The 18,451-nt window shown below is 44.3% G+C and overlaps 1 long non-coding RNA gene and 1 other non-coding gene across 4 annotated transcripts; both read right to left on the bottom strand.

The window, feature by feature from the left end:
- Positions 1–7,871: 7,871 nt before the first annotated feature.
- LOC124467195 lies at positions 7,872–13,439 on the bottom strand. Of its 3 annotated transcripts, XR_006956055.1 has the most exons (6): positions 13,002–13,438; positions 9,450–9,533; positions 9,032–9,320; positions 8,838–8,915; positions 8,566–8,664; positions 7,872–7,898 (listed from the first exon to the last, which is right to left on the bottom strand). It is a non-coding gene; the product is annotated as an uncharacterized LOC124467195 (long non-coding RNA). The 3 variants fall into 3 exon arrangements; XR_006956054.1 differs by having other exon boundaries at positions 8,838–9,320; positions 12,986–13,439; XR_006956053.1 differs by having other exon boundaries at positions 8,838–9,320.
- Positions 11,082–11,272, bottom strand: LOC124467631. The gene has a single exon (XR_006956098.1). It is a non-coding gene; the product is annotated as a U2 spliceosomal RNA (small nuclear RNA).
- Positions 13,440–18,451: the final 5,012 nt, after the last annotated feature.

Raw genomic sequence — 18,451 nt, 5'->3', positions numbered from 1 at the left:
ACCGCACCGCCCCTCGAGGGACCGGAGTCATTCTCAGGAACGTCATATTGATATAGGACTTCACGATTGTACTAATGAGCTAGGCTACATAATCCGTACAGAAACTAAACGGAGAAAAAAACATCAACAGCAAAGGAAAATCGCTCTAATCAACGTGTAGTCTTTGAAAACTAACGCGAAAACGTGGTGTAGCTGTCACGTGATACACGGCCCTCCAATTGGAAATGAAAGATAAAACAATCGAAAACAATCGCAGTTAGGCTAATCTTCCGAGAAGCAACCAGCCATTAACATGTACATTATGTGTTGGTGAAATATTTCGTATTTTCGTGGTAGCCTATTTGAAGACTGTTATGCTCACGGAAGAACAAACAACAGCTATGTGAACAGCGGACTCTGGCTACGACAAAACCCTGCCATCTGCTGGACATCAGCAGCAGCCACAGCAGGCTTCCCAACAGAAGACCGGTGCGTCACGCTGTTCAGCACAGTGGATATGCATTTTGGGCATCAGTTGGGAAAGAAGATCAATCTTGTCTGAATCATTCATGCAAGGGAAAAGATCTGCAGTGTAAAGTCACATTAGCCCAATAGCCCTACTTTAGTTACGCCTACCTATACAAGTTAACATGTTGCCTTTGAATTTCACACACACGTTCAGGAGGATAACTCGTGAACTAGTATGCAAAGGCATGTTTAGAAGCTGCGCAACAACATGAACATCCATTACAACTGCTAACAAGGTCGATGGTAATAACAGAGCCTATATTAGACATTCTCTGGTAATAAACAAATGCGTGGTATTGAGTTAATAGCGGGCGAGGTCCAGTTGCGCCCTAAATATTAACATTTGAGAGAGTTGGCTTTACCGACGACAGTTCATTTCTAGACGACCCTTATTTGCGTAAACATGTTGGCTAGCTTGCAGTTCGACGTCAGCGAGCTGGGTCAGCAACTCGCATCTCAAGACGTGGTGGTAGGGCCTATTTGAAAGGCCTCGTGACAAAACAGACAGGTAGCAAGAAAATAAATCAACGTAGGCCTTCCTAACTCTACATGCCAACTAACTAGGCTACTACCTTTCAACGTTTCTTCTTTAAGCCAATGCCAGGCGAGATACATTTGCCGTAACACATTGCGCATCGAGTCGTTCGGTGACGGGGCCTGCTACCAGGCCTGGAACACACACAGGCAGGCGACGACGTTAACAGTCCAATTCGTGTCCTACAACTTCAGCAAAACTCAAACAACAAAAACGAATGTCCTGACTATTGGCTGACATGACTGTAAACATTAACACGCGTTAACCACATACATTGTCACGCATTTGGTAATAAAATAAACAACAAGCGCTCTTTCCGAATGACTTATTGGATCAATGCCCTGTAGTGAGAGCCATTCCCTTTCTCACCATGGAAGCACTTCCACTAGCCTACAACTCCTAAAAATAACTCCGAAATGTCCTACTTGCATATTCCACAGAAGGCAGTGTATTCTAGCGAAGAGGAAAGATACAATGAAAGCAGCCTATGTATGTTATTTTACAAGTCACAGGCAATTCACAGCACATCGGTCTGACTTCAAACTTGATTTTTGACGTGACTTGCCACAAGGAAAGCTAAATAACCAAAACTTCGAGGCTAATCAACTTTGCAGACTTGGAAAAAAATGTCTAGCCTCGGTCCATACGACATGCAACAGGAGTTGGCTTACCCTTAAACATACTCACAGTTTGAGGGGTTGCATGCGGAAAAAACGACAACGTCGTTCCTCACCGGCGCAATGATCCCAGAGCTCAAACAAAGCATCCTGCAAGCCGTCAAATGTACAAACCCCATTTAAACTGCTTTTCCACATATCTTGTATGTAGCCTATATTTAGGCCTATTTGGTCCGTTCGTGAGGGAAGATTTCAGACAAGGCCGACGAAATATCCTCCCGAAGACTGTGCATGCACTTGCAAAAGACAGGGGCACTTGCAAAAGGACTACTCCAATACAACGAGTTGACCTTCGCATACCTGAGAAATGTTAATGAGATGCAAAACTTCCTGGGGGGTTGGGAGGTGAGAAGGTTTGTGGATCTCTTTGCTATGCTGTGTGGGCCCCATATAAGCCTGTATTTCATTCCTTGTATTGTCCTTGCCTTGCCTCGTCGGACGTCATTGGATTGAACTTAAGACACATGTTGTCACATTAAAGATAAAGATATCTATCTTAAAAGATAGATAATTTAAAGATAAAGATAATTTTTAATATAAAGATAATTAAAGATAAAAGATAATTTTAAAGATAATTTTAAAGATAATTTTTTGTCACCTAGCGTGAAATTTATTTGCATTGTAGAGGGTTGAATAGCTTGTGCTGCCAAAGGCAAGCACTCCTAACTATTCTGAAATAACTCAAGTAGGATTCTCAAAATACATAGTTTGGTCATGTGTGTGTAAAAGCTGTAGAAAGGCTAGTGTTTAAGGCAGGGGGGTCAAACATGGACGTCCAGCTCGGCCCGTCTGATGTTTTTGCTAAGTTTGAAAATTACAGGAAGACATCAATTGCATTTCTATAAAAGTAACCGCTATTCCGAATCCAAATGTCTGTTAAGAATATGCAGGTTTATGAGTACAGGCAGCAGTGCCCGCTGCTCGCTTTGTGACGCATTTGACGTCAAACGCGTCACAAAACAAGGGAATCAGCAGAGAAGAGCTGATGTCTAAGTTTTTTGTCTTATGTTTCTAGTTTATTTTTGAAAGACCTTAAACTAGGGTTTATCATCAAAAACCTTCACCAATGATTGAATCAAATCAAATTTATTTGTATAGCCCTTTTTACACGCAAGCATGTCACAGAGGGCTTCACATGCGCCCATAGAACTGCCCCTCAACCAACCTAAACCCTCAAGGAAGACAAGGAAAAACTCCCAGAAAAACTCCCACCGGGTGAAAAAATGGAAGAAACCTTGGGAGGAGCAATTCAGAGAGGGATCCCCTCCTCCAGAGACGGTTGGTAAGAGAGAGGAGCAGAACACAAGCTAAACATAGTCATACAGTGTCAATGGGTTTTGAAACACCAAAATCCATTGTTCGGCTTTATAGACGTTGGATGGGACCGGGAAACTCGCTGTTGGCCGTCATGGAGACTGGATTCCGGGTGACGACCTGGTTCAGCGTAGGCAGACCGACGACCAAGCAGGTCCTGACAGCTCAAACCCCCCACACCACAGGGAATGTGTGTGTGTGTGGGGGGGGGGGGGGGGGGGGACAGAGAGGAGAGCAGGGATTAGAGAATGCCAGGAGCAGCTAACAGTTACAGTCATAATAGAATGAGATCCCCACCGGTCAAGTGTGGACTAGTGCAGCAATTTAACAGAGCAAAAAGGGTATTTGATGCAGCCCCACACACCAAAACAACGACAGCCCCCCTCAGTTGGAACATGAAATCTGTTCCAGGGGAAAGAACTCTAAAGTAGGTTATACTTATACGAATAAGGATGAAAACAACCAGTCCCCCGTTGTCTCCAACTAGTAATAAAAACTATAACAGTAACAATATACAGCAACGGAACTATAATAATAATAATACTTACAATATACAGTAACAGGTTTACTTTATTTGTAACATCTAGCTGGGCAATGTGAACATAAGCTATAATTAAAATGTAAAAGTTACATGTGATACACACATAGGCAAGCACACACCCCAGGTTTACATAGAAAGCACAACACATACTTCCCTTTAACAATCATAGAATTGACTAAACAAGAACGTTTTTAATCTAGTTTTAAATGTCGAGACAGTATCAGCTTCCTTAATTGAGATGGGTAATTTGTTATTGAACATAACTTAATCACACTATTCTTACTGAACAATAATAAGTAATTAATAATAACTAATATATAGTAATAACTAATACTATATGACTTTTTTGAGTAACTTTCCCCAACACTGGTCACAGGCGTGTGAAATCGAACTATTTACTATCTATTAGCTAATTAAAGATAATTTGTCACCTAGCGTGAAATGTTGTCAAATATGCGAGTGAGCCCAGGGAGATAAACAGTGGGCTGATGTCTGAGTTTTTTTGTCTTTATGTTTCTCGTTTACTTTTGAAAGACCTTAAAATTGGGTTTATCATCAAAAACCTTCACTAATGATTGAAACATTAAGAAATATTGTCGTTATATATGCATTATTATGCTATGATTTTACTGGTCTGGCCCACTTGAGATCCAAAGTGGGCAGTATGTGGGCCCTTACCTAAAATTAGTTTTGCACCCCTGGTTTAAGGTCACTTTTACACTGATGTAAAGTTGCTGTTTACAATTACTTTAACACATGTTAATCAGCCTCTCTATGTAGCAGCAGTTCTGACATGTAATTACGTAATTTGCATCCTGAGGTTCTCCCTCTGTCGCTGCAGCCAGTTGAGTGAGCAGGTGGCACTGTCAGGTCAAATAGTGTCCTAGGGCCAAATAGTGTCCTACCTGACGTCACAATGCCGTTCCGAAGCAAGGACGCGTCCGTTGCTATGCCGACCTTAAATTCCTGAGATATTTACGCGTGCTAGCAGGAAACTGTCATGGTTGCTATACTGGTTACTAGGTAGGAAGTTTTGTATTTAGGCTTATGTAAACCAGTTTATTCTACTCTACTATTTAAAGTTTTCACTCGTTTGATAGCTAGTGCTAGCTGGCTAATTGTTTTCGTCAAAAGAATTCACTTATTTAGCATCAATTTTAACAGACCGGGAAGGCAACACGTATAGTATTCTACCTGCGCGCGTTGCTGTCTCAGGAATGTCGAACGAGTGAAAACTTTAAATAGTAGAGTAGAATAAACTGGTTTAAATAAGCCTAAATACAAAACTTCCTACCTAGTAACCAGTATAGCAACCATGACAGTTTCCTGCTAGCACGCGTAAATATCTCAGGAATTTAAGGTTGGCATAGCGACGGACGCGTCCTTGCTTCGGAACGGCATTGTGACGTCAGGTAGGACACTATTTGGCCCTAGGACACTATTTGACCTGACAGCACCCTTTGTCCTTCACGCAGCCGAAGCAGAAAGCCCTGGAGAGTGCTGCAGAGATCCTCCGTAAGAAGGCTTTGATGGACTTTTTCCTTTCCTGCAATGGAGGACTCGCCAAGATCTGGGCCTGGACAGGAAACACCGTCACACAACAGGATATGACATCACACAGAACTTCACCACTGTGACCTCTCACTTAAAAATTGTGTGCGTGCGTGTCTGCATGTCTGTGTGTGTGCGTGTCCGTGTGTGTGAACTGGTGGGAGAGCCAACAAGAGTGGGAAAGCTTAAATGAGCAGATATGCAGTCAGGAACTCATGTTCAAAGATGAGGGGAGACACTTTGTTGGTCTTGAATATTCTGTGTGTCTTTTTCCCCTTGGCAGCCACATTTTGTCCATCCTTGAGGAAAGTCTTCTGTTTCTTTTGGGTTTAGAAGTGAGAGCAAAGACACAGAATCATTGAGATGGCTACATGGTGCCCCTTCTTATCGCTGACTCAGGTCAGTTCTACCTAGTGCCAGTTTGTGGTGTGGTTTTCAACTTGCCAGTGTGAACCATCTCTGGAGGATGGGGGGGTCGGCCTTTCTGAGCGGCCCCCGATGGTCGCCCCATGGGCTGGGGGCCCGAGCCTGGAGGTGGAGGAGCTGGAGGAGGAGTGGGAGGATGAAGATGAGGAGTTTGTCTCACCGGCCTTTTCCAAGCCAGCAGACTCCATCTCAGGTCCTTCATGGTCATCGTAACCATCCCGTGTTCCAGCGTCACGGTGACGATAACCAGCAGGATCATCAGAGTCCTGCTGATCCTCGTCCAGGTCTGGGTGTCCGTGTTGACCCTCGTCCTGGTCCTCGTCTTCTGTCCAGTCGGTAAACATGACCCCCTGGTAGTGATGCACCTGCCCCAGCAGCTTGGGCATCAGCGCAGTCTAGCAGGAGTAGAAGGCTGCGGGGAAACTGAACATTTCTTCCAGGAAGTTGAAGAAGATTCTTTGAGAGAAGAGGAGTGCACACATGATGAGGGGCCAAACAAACAATGTGGAAATCTTGAACAAAAAAAAAAAGAGAGAAAGAAGGAGAGAGAGCGAGAGATATTGAGATAGAGAAAGAGCCCACCTTCAGTTTCTTCTGATATTTTGTCCCTGGGGCTCCCTCTGTGTCCTGGGGGGGGAAGGCTTCTACCAGGACACATACAGTGCCCTCCAAAAGTATTGGAACAGTGAGGCGAATTCCTTTATTTTTGCTGTAGACTGAAAACATTTGGGCTTGACATCAAATAATGAACGTGAGACCAGAGATCAACGTTTCAGCTTTTATTTCCAGGTATTTACATCAGGATCTGATGCACAACTAAGAAAATATCACATTTTGTTTGAATCCACCCATTTGTCATGTGAGCAAAAGTATTGGAACAGATATACTTAAAACATATTTAAGTGAATAAGACTTAATATTTAGTTGCAAATCCTTTGCTTTCAATAACTGCAGCAAGTCTGTGACCCATTGACGTCACCAAACTTTTGCATTCTTCCTTTTTGATGCTTTCCCAGGCTTTCACTGCAGCCTCTTTCAGTTGTTGTTTGTTTTGTGGGGTTCCTCCCTTCAGTCTCCTCTTAAGCAGGTAAAATGCATGCTCTATAGGGTTTAAGTCTGGAGATTGACTTGGCCAGTCTAATACCTTCCATTTCTTGCCCCTGATGAACTCCTTTGTTGTTTTGGCAGTGTGTTTTGGGTCGTTATCTTGCTGCATGATGAAGGCTCTGCCAATCAGTTTGGTTGCATCTTTCCTTAAATTGGCAGACAAAATGTTTCTGTAAACTTCCGAGGTCATTTTGCTGCTGCCATCATGTGTTACATCCTCAATGAAGATTAATGAGCCCGTCCCAGAAGAAGCCATGCAAGCCCAAGCCATGACATTACCTCCACCGTGTTTCACAGATGAGCTTGTGTGTTTGGGATCATGAGCAGTTCCTTTCTTTCTCCAAACTTTAGCCTTTCCATCACTTTGGTAAAAGTTAATCTTTGTCTCATCAGTCCATAAAACTTTGTCCCAGAATTTTTGAGGTTCATCTCTGTACTTTTTGGCAATTTCCAGCCTGGCCTTCCTATTCTTCTTGCTAATTAGTGGTTTGCATCTTCTGGTGTAGCCCTTGTACTTTTGTTCATGAAGTCTTCTGCGAACAGTAGATAGTGATACCTTCACTCCTGCCATCTGGAGGTTGTTGCTGATCTCACTAACAGTTGTTTTAGGGTCTTTCTTTACAGCTCTCACAATGTTTCTGTCATCAACTGCTGATGTTTTCCTTGGTCTACCTGTTCGACGTCTGTTACTTAGTACACCAGTAGTTTTCTTCTTCTTCAGGACATTCCAAATGGTTGTACTGGCTATGGCCAATGTTTCTGCAATGGTTCTGATTGATTTTCCATCTTCTCTAAGACTCACAATTGCTTGTTTTTCACCCAAAGACAGCGCTCTGGTTTTCATGTTGTTTTCACCTCTGAATACAGTCTGCATATACAAAACCTATCTAACCCAATCTGAACCTGAGTGTAGACATTCAGTGGTATTTATTGATTGAATAATGTATGTAATAGGACACACCTGGGCAACAAAACACACCTGTCAGTCACATGTTCCAATACTTTTGCTCACGTGACAAATGGGTGGGTTCGAACAAAAAGGTGATATTTTCTAATTTGTGCATCAGATCCTGATGTAAATACCTGGAAATAAAAGCTGAAACGTTGATCTCTGGTTTCACATTCATCGTTTGATGTCAAGCCCAAATGTTTTCAGTCTACAGCAAAAATAAAGGAATTGGCCTCACTGTTCCAATACTTTTGGAGGGCACTGTAGCTGGGCATTGAAGCCCTCTGGAACCTGTGGAGGGGGAGGGGGGGTGGTGGAAGGAGAGCAAGAGAAGGAGGGGGGCTGGGTCAAACACCAAAACTGTGACTGACTGGTCAACCACTTGTACATTTTCGAGTATATGGAAATGACTTCTGTGGCTATCTAGACATGTTGAGGTCACTGCACCCCTGTGATGCAGGACTGGCTAAGCGGGGCACTTCCAGCGTGCGACAGTCAAACTTCACCATGTGCATCAGAATCAGCTCAAACACCACATCTATGATGTTGAAGTGATGAATCTGAAAATAGTTCCCACACGTTATTAGCTAGCTCTTACACTCTAACATCTCTGATTGTAATGAAGTTAGATGAGATGTGAGGTGTCCAGGTCATTAAACTGTGCATATGGCCTGGGCTTTGAGGCCAATTTGTGCTTGAAAAACAATGTCAGTCTGACAGGTTTGCTGCCACAGACAAAGTGTCTCGCACCTTCAAGAATGTGTAATGTCACAGACCCCATGCTAAAGTTGCACATTAAGACCGCCTTGCTCAAGAAAGATGTGAGCATGAACTGACCATAGGTCTGAGGTCAGAAGGGGAAAAAATATTTCCTCCCTTCTTCCTTTCCCTCCTTTCCCTCACAATCCATCCTCTCCTTTACCTCCTCTCCCTTGCCTCCCCTTCCCCATTTCCTCACCGACTCCAGTGCCAGCTCCTGCATGATGGAGTCTAGATGGGCGTGGTCTGACGCATACTCCAGCAGCCTGTTGCATTACTGAAACAGCTGCTCTTCATCCTGGAGAACACAGTCACAAACAGACCCGGTGTTTTCTAAGGTGTGTTTGTTTTACTCCAAGTTAGCATGTGTGTAGAGTAGACTGTTCAAGTGGTGACATCCTACTATGGTGACACATATCAAGGTCACCCAAAGTCTAGTAACTGTTGGTGGAGTGAAAATATGTCAGACACCTTTTGTGCTTAAGTTGCCATCCTTCCTAGAAGCAGGCGAGCTGCCGTCAACATGACCTTACTGTCAGTGCACAGCGTCTGGGGACAAACATGGAGGATCAGGATAACTAGCTAATACAATAAATACTAACAGCACACAGGAGTTAACTTCCTAGGATTTTATCTAGGATTTTATCTAGATAGTAGACAGTTACAGTGAAGGCCTGCCTGAGAGCTGCCACCCTGTAGGACAGGTCAACGAACCCTCTGCCTGTCAAGTGGTCGCTGTGGACATACATCAGTCAAGTTAACCTGGACAAGCTACTATAGAGCATCATTTTCGGTCCAGCCCTCATCCTCTTCAGAGGAGGAGTCCTGGTCCTGGGAGAACTCGTCCCAGTGGATCGAGGTGTTTTTGGACCCCCAGGAAGTTCTGGCTGTGGTGCGCGGAATCCCATCTGGACCCACCACCATGCTGGCTTCCGTGATGGATACATCAGTTTGCTGGGTGGACAGGAGACACACACACACACACACACCTTTTACATTTAAGAGTCCTAAAGGGATGAATCAGCTTGCTGGGATCAAGTGTGGGAGGTACTATCTATCCTATCGTAGTGTTGCAGTTCTCACCCTTTTGTAAGCCAGAAACGAGACGTTGACGTCTGTCTTGGAACACTCCTGAGACAGATACTGTGTCACCTGGCCGCCAATGAGCTGTAGAGGAGAGGAAATACAAGGAAGGGATGAGTAACAGAGTGCTGCGTTACTGATCTAGTACAGGTTCCAACACAGGTCAGCAGGGATAAGAAACGAAATAATCCTTTCTTCTTTTTTCCCTTCTGTTTTTGGGCTCTCTTATCCGTAGAGACCACTGGGGTGATGTTGGGCCTGACCCATGTTTAGGTATTACTAAATTGCAAGACTTTAGCCAGGTAGGTGGGGGGGGGGGGGGGGGGGGGGGGGGGGGGGCTGCAGCCTGCAGCTCAACTGAAAGTAAAGGGGATGAATAACGCAAACATCCCAACCTGCAAAAACTCATGTCAGGGAGGTGGCTTCACTGGCTACCGACAAAGTGAAGACAAAATTAACGTACAAAATCTTGGAGGCTTATGACTTTTGAACAGTACAGTAAATACAGTGTTTCCCACAGATTAGAAAACTATATGTGGCGGGGGGGGGGGGGGGGGGGGGGGGGGGGGGGGGGGGTTCGAAATAATTCACAAAATCAACAACAACAAACAAATAATTTCTGCATATGCAGGTAGCGACGCTGCATACAGGGTGCTAAATAACTATTTAACTGGTCGGCTCCATGACGCCGGGTAAGTAGCTAGCTCTTGAAACTTCTCACCAAAAGAACGAAGGGGAACCTTCGATTAAGACATGTCCGTCGGTACCTAGCGAAAAGTAGCCTCAACTTTCCTAGACCTTTAGCTACGGCACTAATGCTGAAGGCTCGCTGATGTAGCTGTCGGTCTCACTAGAACGGCGTATGCATTGTTGCTAACGTGTGCTGACGTAGTGACTGTGTGTGTATGTGAGAAAGACGCGTGCGTGAAAGAGACGGAGGGAGAGCAGGGAAAGGAAATGCAGCTGAACGAATACGCTGCGTGTTTTTACCTAAATAGCGATAAAAAAAATGTTTTACGAAACGCAATGTGTGGCGGCCGGTGTTGATTCTGTGGCGCACCGCCACAAATTAGTCTATGTGTGGGAAACACTGAAATACTGTATTTGTGTTGGCCCCTTCCAGTAACGTAAGGGAGTGTCATATTCTGAACTTTGTCTGCTTATGAAAGGCTGAAACAACAGCATCACTGCAGAGGTACACATCACAGCTTGACTCCAGTCAGTGTTTATAGATCCATGTTTCATTCGTTGTGGTTAAACTGACATCAGAAACGTTAGTATTTCTGCCAGGTTGACTTGAGGAGCCAGCTCAGTGCGTGTTTTCCTGGCTGTGGTGGAGAGAGCTCGCAGTACCAACAAACCAGTCACACAAAATATCCAGTCAAAGCCTGAACATAAACCCAAATGGAGATGAGAGAACCACAGAGCCTTCCAGACAGTGGTTGGACTTCCGTACTCAAGGAAAACCCATTTCAGAAGTGGCGCTTTGGCTCTGGGTTTGTAGTGTGAGCAAATCGGAGATGGTTTGACATGACTACCTTACGAGAAACACGTATTAGCCTACTAAGCGTGATTTTAACACCCACTGCAGTATATGAACTTTTATATTAGACCTTTTGTTTTCCCCAGAAGGGGAAGTGCACCGTTCCTGGAGGTACTGCAATACCAGGTCGATGCGTGGAGTGGACGGAGCAAGCCCCTATTCCATCTCCCTGTTCCAAAAATCAATTTAATATATGGTCCCCGGGTAGGGGACGTATCAGATATTAAACTGATAAGAACAGATACTACACTTGATCTTAGCCAAAAGGCCGAGAAGCGATACCACACCGCCCCTCGAGGGACCGGAGTCATTCTCAGGAACGTCATATTGATATAGGACTTCACGATTGTACTAATGAGCTAGGCTACATAATCCGTACAGAAACTAAACGGAGAAAAAAACATCAACAGCAAAGGAAAATCGCTCTAATCAACGTGTAGTCTTTGAAAACTAACGCGAAAACGTGGTGTAGCTGTCACGTGATACACGGCCCTCCAATTGGAAATGAAAGATAAAACAATCGAAAACAATCGCAGTTAGGCTAATCTTCCGAGAAGCAACCAGCCATTAACATGTACATTATGTGTTGGTGAAATATTTCGTATTTTCGTGGTAGCCTATTTGAAGACTGTTATGCTCACGGAAGAACAAACAACAGCTATGTGAACAGCGGACTCTGGCTACGACAAAACCCTGCCATCTGCTGGACATCAGCAGCAGCCACAGCAGGCTTCCCAACAGAAGACCGGTGCGTCACGCTGTTCAGCACAGTGGATATGCATTTTGGGCATCAGTTGGGAAAGAAGATCAATCTTGTCTGAATCATTCATGCAAGGGAAAAGATCTGCAGTGTAAAGTCACATTAGCCCAATAGCCCTACTTTAGTTACGCCTACCTATACAAGTTAACATGTTGCCTTTGAATTTCACACACACGTTCAGGAGGATAACTCGTGAACTAGTATGCAAAGGCATGTTTAGAAGCTGCGCAACAACATGAACATCCATTACAACTGCTAACAAGGTCGATGGTAATAACAGAGCCTATATTAGACATTCTCTGGTAATAAACAAATGCGTGGTATTGAGTTAATAGCGGGCGAGGTCCAGTTGCGCCCTAAATATTAACATTTGAGAGAGTTGGCTTTACCGACGACAGTTCATTTCTAGACGACCCTTATTTGCGTAAACATGTTGGCTAGCTTGCAGTTCGACGTCAGCGAGCTGGGTCAGCAACTCGCATCTCAAGACGTGGTGGTAGGGCCTATTTGAAAGGCCTCGTGACAAAACAGACAGGTAGCAAGAAAATAAATCAACGTAGGCCTTCCTAACTCTACATGCCAACTAACTAGGCTACTACCTTTCAACGTTTCTTCTTTAAGCCAATGCCAGGCGAGATACATTTGCCGTAACACATTGCGCATCGAGTCGTTCGGTGACGGGGCCTGCTACCAGGCCTGGAACACACACAGGCAGGCGACGACGTTAACAGTCCAATTCGTGTCCTACAACTTCAGCAAAACTCAAACAACAAGAACGAATGTCCTGACTATTGGCTGACATGACTGTAAACATTAACACGCGTTAACCACATACATTGTCACGCATTTGGTAATAAAATAAACAACAAGCGCTCTTTCCGAATGACTTATTGGATCAATGCCCTGTAGTGAGAGCCATTCCCTTTCTCACCATGGAAGCACTTCCACTAGCCTACAACTCCTAAAAATAACTCCGAAATGTCCTACTTGCATATTCCACAGAAGGCAGTGTATTCTAGCGAAGAGGAAAGATACAATGAAAGCAGCCTATGTATGTTATTTTACAAGTCACAGGCAATTCACAGCACATCGGTCTGACTTCAAACTTGATTTTTGACGTGACTTGCCACAAGGAAAGCTAAATAACCAAAACTTCGAGGCTAATCAACTTTGCAGACTTGGAAAAAAATGTCTAGCCTCGGTCCATACGACATGCAACAGGAGTTGGCTTACCCTTAAACATACTCACAGTTTGAGGGGTTGCATGCGGAAAAAACGACAACGTCGTTCCTCACCGGCGCAATGATCCCAGAGCTCAAACAAAGCATCCTGCAAGCCGTCAAATGTACAAACCCCATTTAAACTGCTTTTCCACATATCTTGTATGTAGCCTATATTTAGGCCTATTTGGTCCGTTCGTGAGGGAAGATTTCAGACAAGGCCGACGAAATATCCTCCCGAAGACTGTGCATGCACTTGCAAAAGACAGGGGCACTTGCAAAAGGACTACTCCAATACAACGAGTTGACCTTCGCATACCTGAGAAATGTTAATGAGATGCAAAACTTCCTGGGGGGTTGGGAGGTGAGAAGGTTTGTGGATCTCTTTGCTATGCTGTGTAGGCCCCATATAAGCCTGTATTTCATTCCTTGTATTGTCCTTGCCTTGCCTCGTCGGACGTCATTGGATTGAACTTAAGACACATGTTGTCACATTAAAGATAAAGATATCTATCTTAAAAGATAGATAATTTAAAGATAAAGATAATTTTTAATATAAAGATAATTAAAGATAAAAGATAATTTTAAAGATAATTTTAAAGATAATTTTTTGTCACCTAGCGTGAAATTTATTTGCATTGTAGAGGGTTGAATAGCTTGTGCTGCCAAAGGCAAGCACTCCTAACTATTCTGAAATAACTCAAGTAGGATTCTCAAAATACATAGTTTGGTCATGTGTGTGTAAAAGCTGTAGAAAGGCTAGTGTTTAAGGCAGGGGGGTCAAACATGGACGTCCAGCTCGGCCCGTCTGATGTTTTTGCTAAGTTTGAAAATTGCAGGAAGACATCAATTGCATTTCTATAAAAGTAACCGCTATTCCGAATCCAAATGTCTGTTAAGAATATGCAGGTTTATGAGTACAGGCAGCAGTGCCCGCTGCTCGCTTTGTGACGCATTTGACGTCAAACGCGTCACAAAACAAGGGAATCAGCAGAGAAGAGCTGATGTCTAAGTTTTTTGTCTTATGTTTCTAGTTTATTTTTGAAAGACCTTAAACTAGGGTTTATCATCAAAAACCTTCACCAATGATTGAATCAAATCAAATTTATTTGTATAGCCCTTTTTACACGCAAGCATGTCACAGAGGGCTTCACATGCGCCCATAGAACTGCCCCTCAACCAACCTAAACCCTCAAGGAAGACAAGGAAAAACTCCCAGAAAAACTCCCACCGGGTGAAAAAATGGAAGAAACCTTGGGAGGAGCAATTCAGAGAGGGATCCCCTCCTCCAGAGACGGTTGGTAAGAGAGAGGAGCAGAACACAAGCTAAACATAGTCATACAGTGTCAATGGGTTTTGAAACACCAAAATCCATTGTTCGGCTTTATAGACGTTGGATGGGACCGGGAAACTCGCTGTTGGCCGTCATGGAGACTGGATTCCGGGGTGACGACCTGGTTCAGCGTAGGCAGACCGACGACCAAGCAGGTCCTGACAGCTCAAACCCCCCACACCACAGGGAATGTGTGTGTGGGGGGGGGGGGGGGGACAGACAGAGAGGAGAGCAGGGATTAGAGAATGCCAGGAGCAGCTAACAGTTACAGTCATAATAGAATGAGATCCCCACCGGTCAAGTGTGGACTAGTGCAGCAATTTAACAGAGCAAAAAGGGTATTTGATGCAGCCCCACACACCAAAACAACGACAGCCCCCCTCAGTTGGAACATGAAATCTGTTCCAGGGGAAAGAACTCTAAAGTAGGTTATACTTATACGAATAAGGATGAAAACAACCAGTCCCCCGTTGTCTCCAACTAGTAATAAAAACTATAACAGTAACAATATACAGCAACGGAACTATAATAATAATAATACTTACAATATACAGTAACAGGTTTACTTTATTTGTAACATCTAGCTGGGCAATGTGAACATAAGCTATAATTAAAATGTAAAAGTTACATGTGATACACACATAGGCAAGCACACACCCCAGGTTTACATAGAAAGCACAACACATACTTCCCTTTAACAATCATAGAATTGACTAAACAAGAACGTTTTTAATCTAGTTTTAAATGTCGAGACAGTATCAGCTTCCTTAATTGAGATGGGTAATTTGTTATTGAACATAACTTAATCACACTATTCTTACTGAACAATAATAAGTAATTAATAATAACTAATATATAGTAATAACTAATACTATATGACTTTTTTGAGTAACTTTCCCCAACACTGGTCACAGGCGTGTGAAATCGAACTATTTACTATCTATTAGCTAATTAAAGATAATTTGTCACCTAGCGTGAAATGTTGTCAAATATGCGAGTGAGCCCAGGGAGATAAACAGTGGGCTGATGTCTGGGTTTTTTTGTCTTTATGTTTCTCGTTTACTTTTGAAAGACCTTAAAATTGGGTTTATCATCAAAAACCTTCACTAATGATTGAAACATTAAGAAATATTGTCGTTATATATGCATTATTATGCTATGATTTTACTGGTCTGGCCCACTTGAGATCCAAAGTGGGCAGTATGTGGGCCCTTACCTAAAATTAGTTTTGCACCCCTGGTTTAAGGTCACTTTTACACTGATGTAAAGTTGCTGTTTACAATTACTTTAACACATGTTAATCAGCCTCTCTATGTAGCAGCAGTTCTGACATGTAATTACGTAATTTGCATCCTGAGGTTCTCCCTCTGTCGCTGCAGCCAGTTGAGTGAGCAGGTGGCACTGTCAGGTCAAATAGTGTCCTAGGGCCAAATAGTGTCCTACCTGACGTCACAATGCCGTTCCGAAGCAAGGACGCGTCCGTCGCTATGCCGACCTTAAATTCCTGAGATATTTACGCGTGCTAGCAGGAAAGTGTCATGGTTGCTATACTGGTTACTAGGTAGGAAGTTTTGTATTTAGGCTTATGTAAACCAGTTTATTCTACTCTACTATTTAAAGTTTTCACTCGTTTGATAGCTAGTGCTAGCTGGCTAATTGTTTTCGTCAAAAGAATTCACTTATTTAGCATCAATTTTAACAGACCGGGAAGGCAACACGTATAGTATTCTACCTGCGCGCGTTGCTGTCTCAGGAATGTCGAACGAGTGAAAACTTTAAATAGTAGAGTAGAATAAACTGGTTTAAATAAGCCTAAATACAAAACTTCCTGCCTAGTAACCAGTATAGCAACCATGACAGTTTCCTGCTAGCACGCGTAAATATCTCAGGAATTTAAGGTTGGCATAGCGACGGACGCGTCCTTGCTTCGGAACGGCATTGTGACGTCAGGTAGGACACTATTTGGCCCTAGGACACTATTTGACCTGACAGCACCCTTTGTCCTTCACGCAGCCGAAGCAGAAAGCCCTGGAGAGTGCTGCAGAGATCCTCCGTAAGAAGGCTTTGATGGACTTTTTCCTTTCCTGCAATGGAAGACTCGCCAAGATCTGGGCCTGGACAGGAAACACCGTCACACAACAGGATATGACATCACACAGAACTTCACCACTGTGACCTCTCACTTAAAAATTGTGTGCGTGCGTGTCTGCATGTCTGTGTGTGTGCGTGTCCGTGTGTGTGAACTGGTGGGAGAGCCAACAAGAGTGGGAAAGCTTAAATGAGCAGATATGCAGTCAGGAACTCATGTTCAAAGATGAGGGGAGACACTTTGTTGGTCTTGAATATTCTGTGTGTCTTTTTCCCCTTGGCAGCCACATTTTGTCCATCCTTGAGGAAAGTCTTCTGTTTCTTTTGGGTTTAGAAGTGAGAGCAAAGACACAGAATCATTGAGATGGCTACATGGTGCCCCTTCTTATCGCTGACTCAGGTCAGTTCTACCTAGTGCCAGTTTGTGGTGTGGTTTTCAACTTGCCAGTGTGAACCATCTCTGGAGGATGGGGGGGGTCGGCCTTTCTGAGCGGCCCCCGATGGTCGCCCCATGGGCTGGGGGCCCGAGCCTGGAGGTGGAGGAGCTGGAGGAGGAGTGGGAGGATGAAGATGAGGAGTTTGTCTCACCGGCCTTTTCCAAGCCAGCAGACTCCATCTCAGGTCCTTCATGGTCATCGTAACCATCCCGTGTTCCAGCGTCACGGTGACGATAACCAGCAGGATCATCAGAGTCCTGCTGATCCTCGTCCAGGTCTGGGTGTCCGTGTTGACCCTCGTCCTGGTCCTCGTCTTCTGTCCAGTCGGTAAACATGACCCCCTGGTAGTGATGCACCTGCCCCAGCAGCTTGGGCATCAGCGCAGTCTAGCAGGAGTAGAAGGCTGCGGGGAAACTGAACATTTCTTCCAGGAAGTTGAAGAAGATTCTTTGAGAGAAGAGGAGTGCACACATGATTAGGGGCCAAACAAACAATGTGGAAATCTTGAACAAAAAAAAAAAGAGAGAAAGAAGGAGAGAGAGCGAGAGATATTGAGATAGAGAAAGAGCCCACCTTCAGTTTCTTCTGATATTTTGTCCCTGGGGCTCCCTCTGTGTCCTGGGGGGGGAAGGCTTCTACCAGGACACATAGCTGGGCATTGAAGCCCTCTGGAACCTGTGGAGGGGGAGGGGGGGTGGTGGAAGGAGAGCAAGAGAAGGAGGGGGGCTGGGTCAAACACCAAAACTGTGACTGACTGGTCAACCACTTGTACATTTTCGAGTATATGGAAATGACTTCTGTGGCTATCTAGACATGTTGAGGTCACTGCACCCCTGTGATGCAGGACTGGCTAAGCGGGGCACTTCCAGCGTGCGACAGTCAAACTTCACCATGTGCATCAGAATCAGCTCAAACACCACATCTATGATGTTGAAGTGATGAATCTGAAAATAGTTCCCACACGTTATTAGCTAGCTCTTACACTCTAACATCTCTGATTGTAATGAAGTTAGATGAGATGTGAGGTGTCCAGGTCATTAAACTGTGCATATGGCCTGGGCTTTGAGGCCAATTTGTGCTTGAAAAACAATGTCAGTCTGACAGGTTTGCTGCCACAGACAAAGTGTCTCGCACCTTCAAGAATGTGTAATGTCACAGACCCCATGCTAAAGTTGCACATTAAGACCGCCTTGCTCAAGAAAGATGTGAGCATGAACTGACCATAGGTCTGAGGTCAGAAGGGGAAAAAATATTTCCTCCCTTCTTCCTTTCCCTCCTTTCCCTCACAATCCATCCTCTCCTTTACCTCCTCTCCCTTGCCTCCCCTTCCCCATTTCCTCACCGACTCCAGTGCCAGCTCCTGCATGATGGAGTCTAGATGGGCGTGGTCTGACGCATACTCCAGCAGCCTGTTGCATTACTGAAACAGCTGCTCTTCATCCTGGAGAACACAGTCACAAACAGACCCGGTGTTTTCTAAGGTGTGTTTGTTTTACTCCAAGTTAGCATGTGTGTAGAGTAGACTGTTCAAGTGGTGACATCCTACTATGGTGACACATATCAAGGTCACCCAAAGTCTAGTAACTGTTGGTGGAGTGAAAATATGTCAGACACCTTTTGT

The sequence above is a fragment of the Hypomesus transpacificus genome, chromosome 4 (genome assembly GCF_021917145.1).
Source record: "Hypomesus transpacificus isolate Combined female chromosome 4, fHypTra1, whole genome shotgun sequence".
Taxonomy (NCBI): Eukaryota; Metazoa; Chordata; class Actinopteri; order Osmeriformes; family Osmeridae; genus Hypomesus; species Hypomesus transpacificus.
Note: the sequence above shows the minus strand (reverse complement) of the source record. Positions and strands in the feature narration are given on the sequence as shown.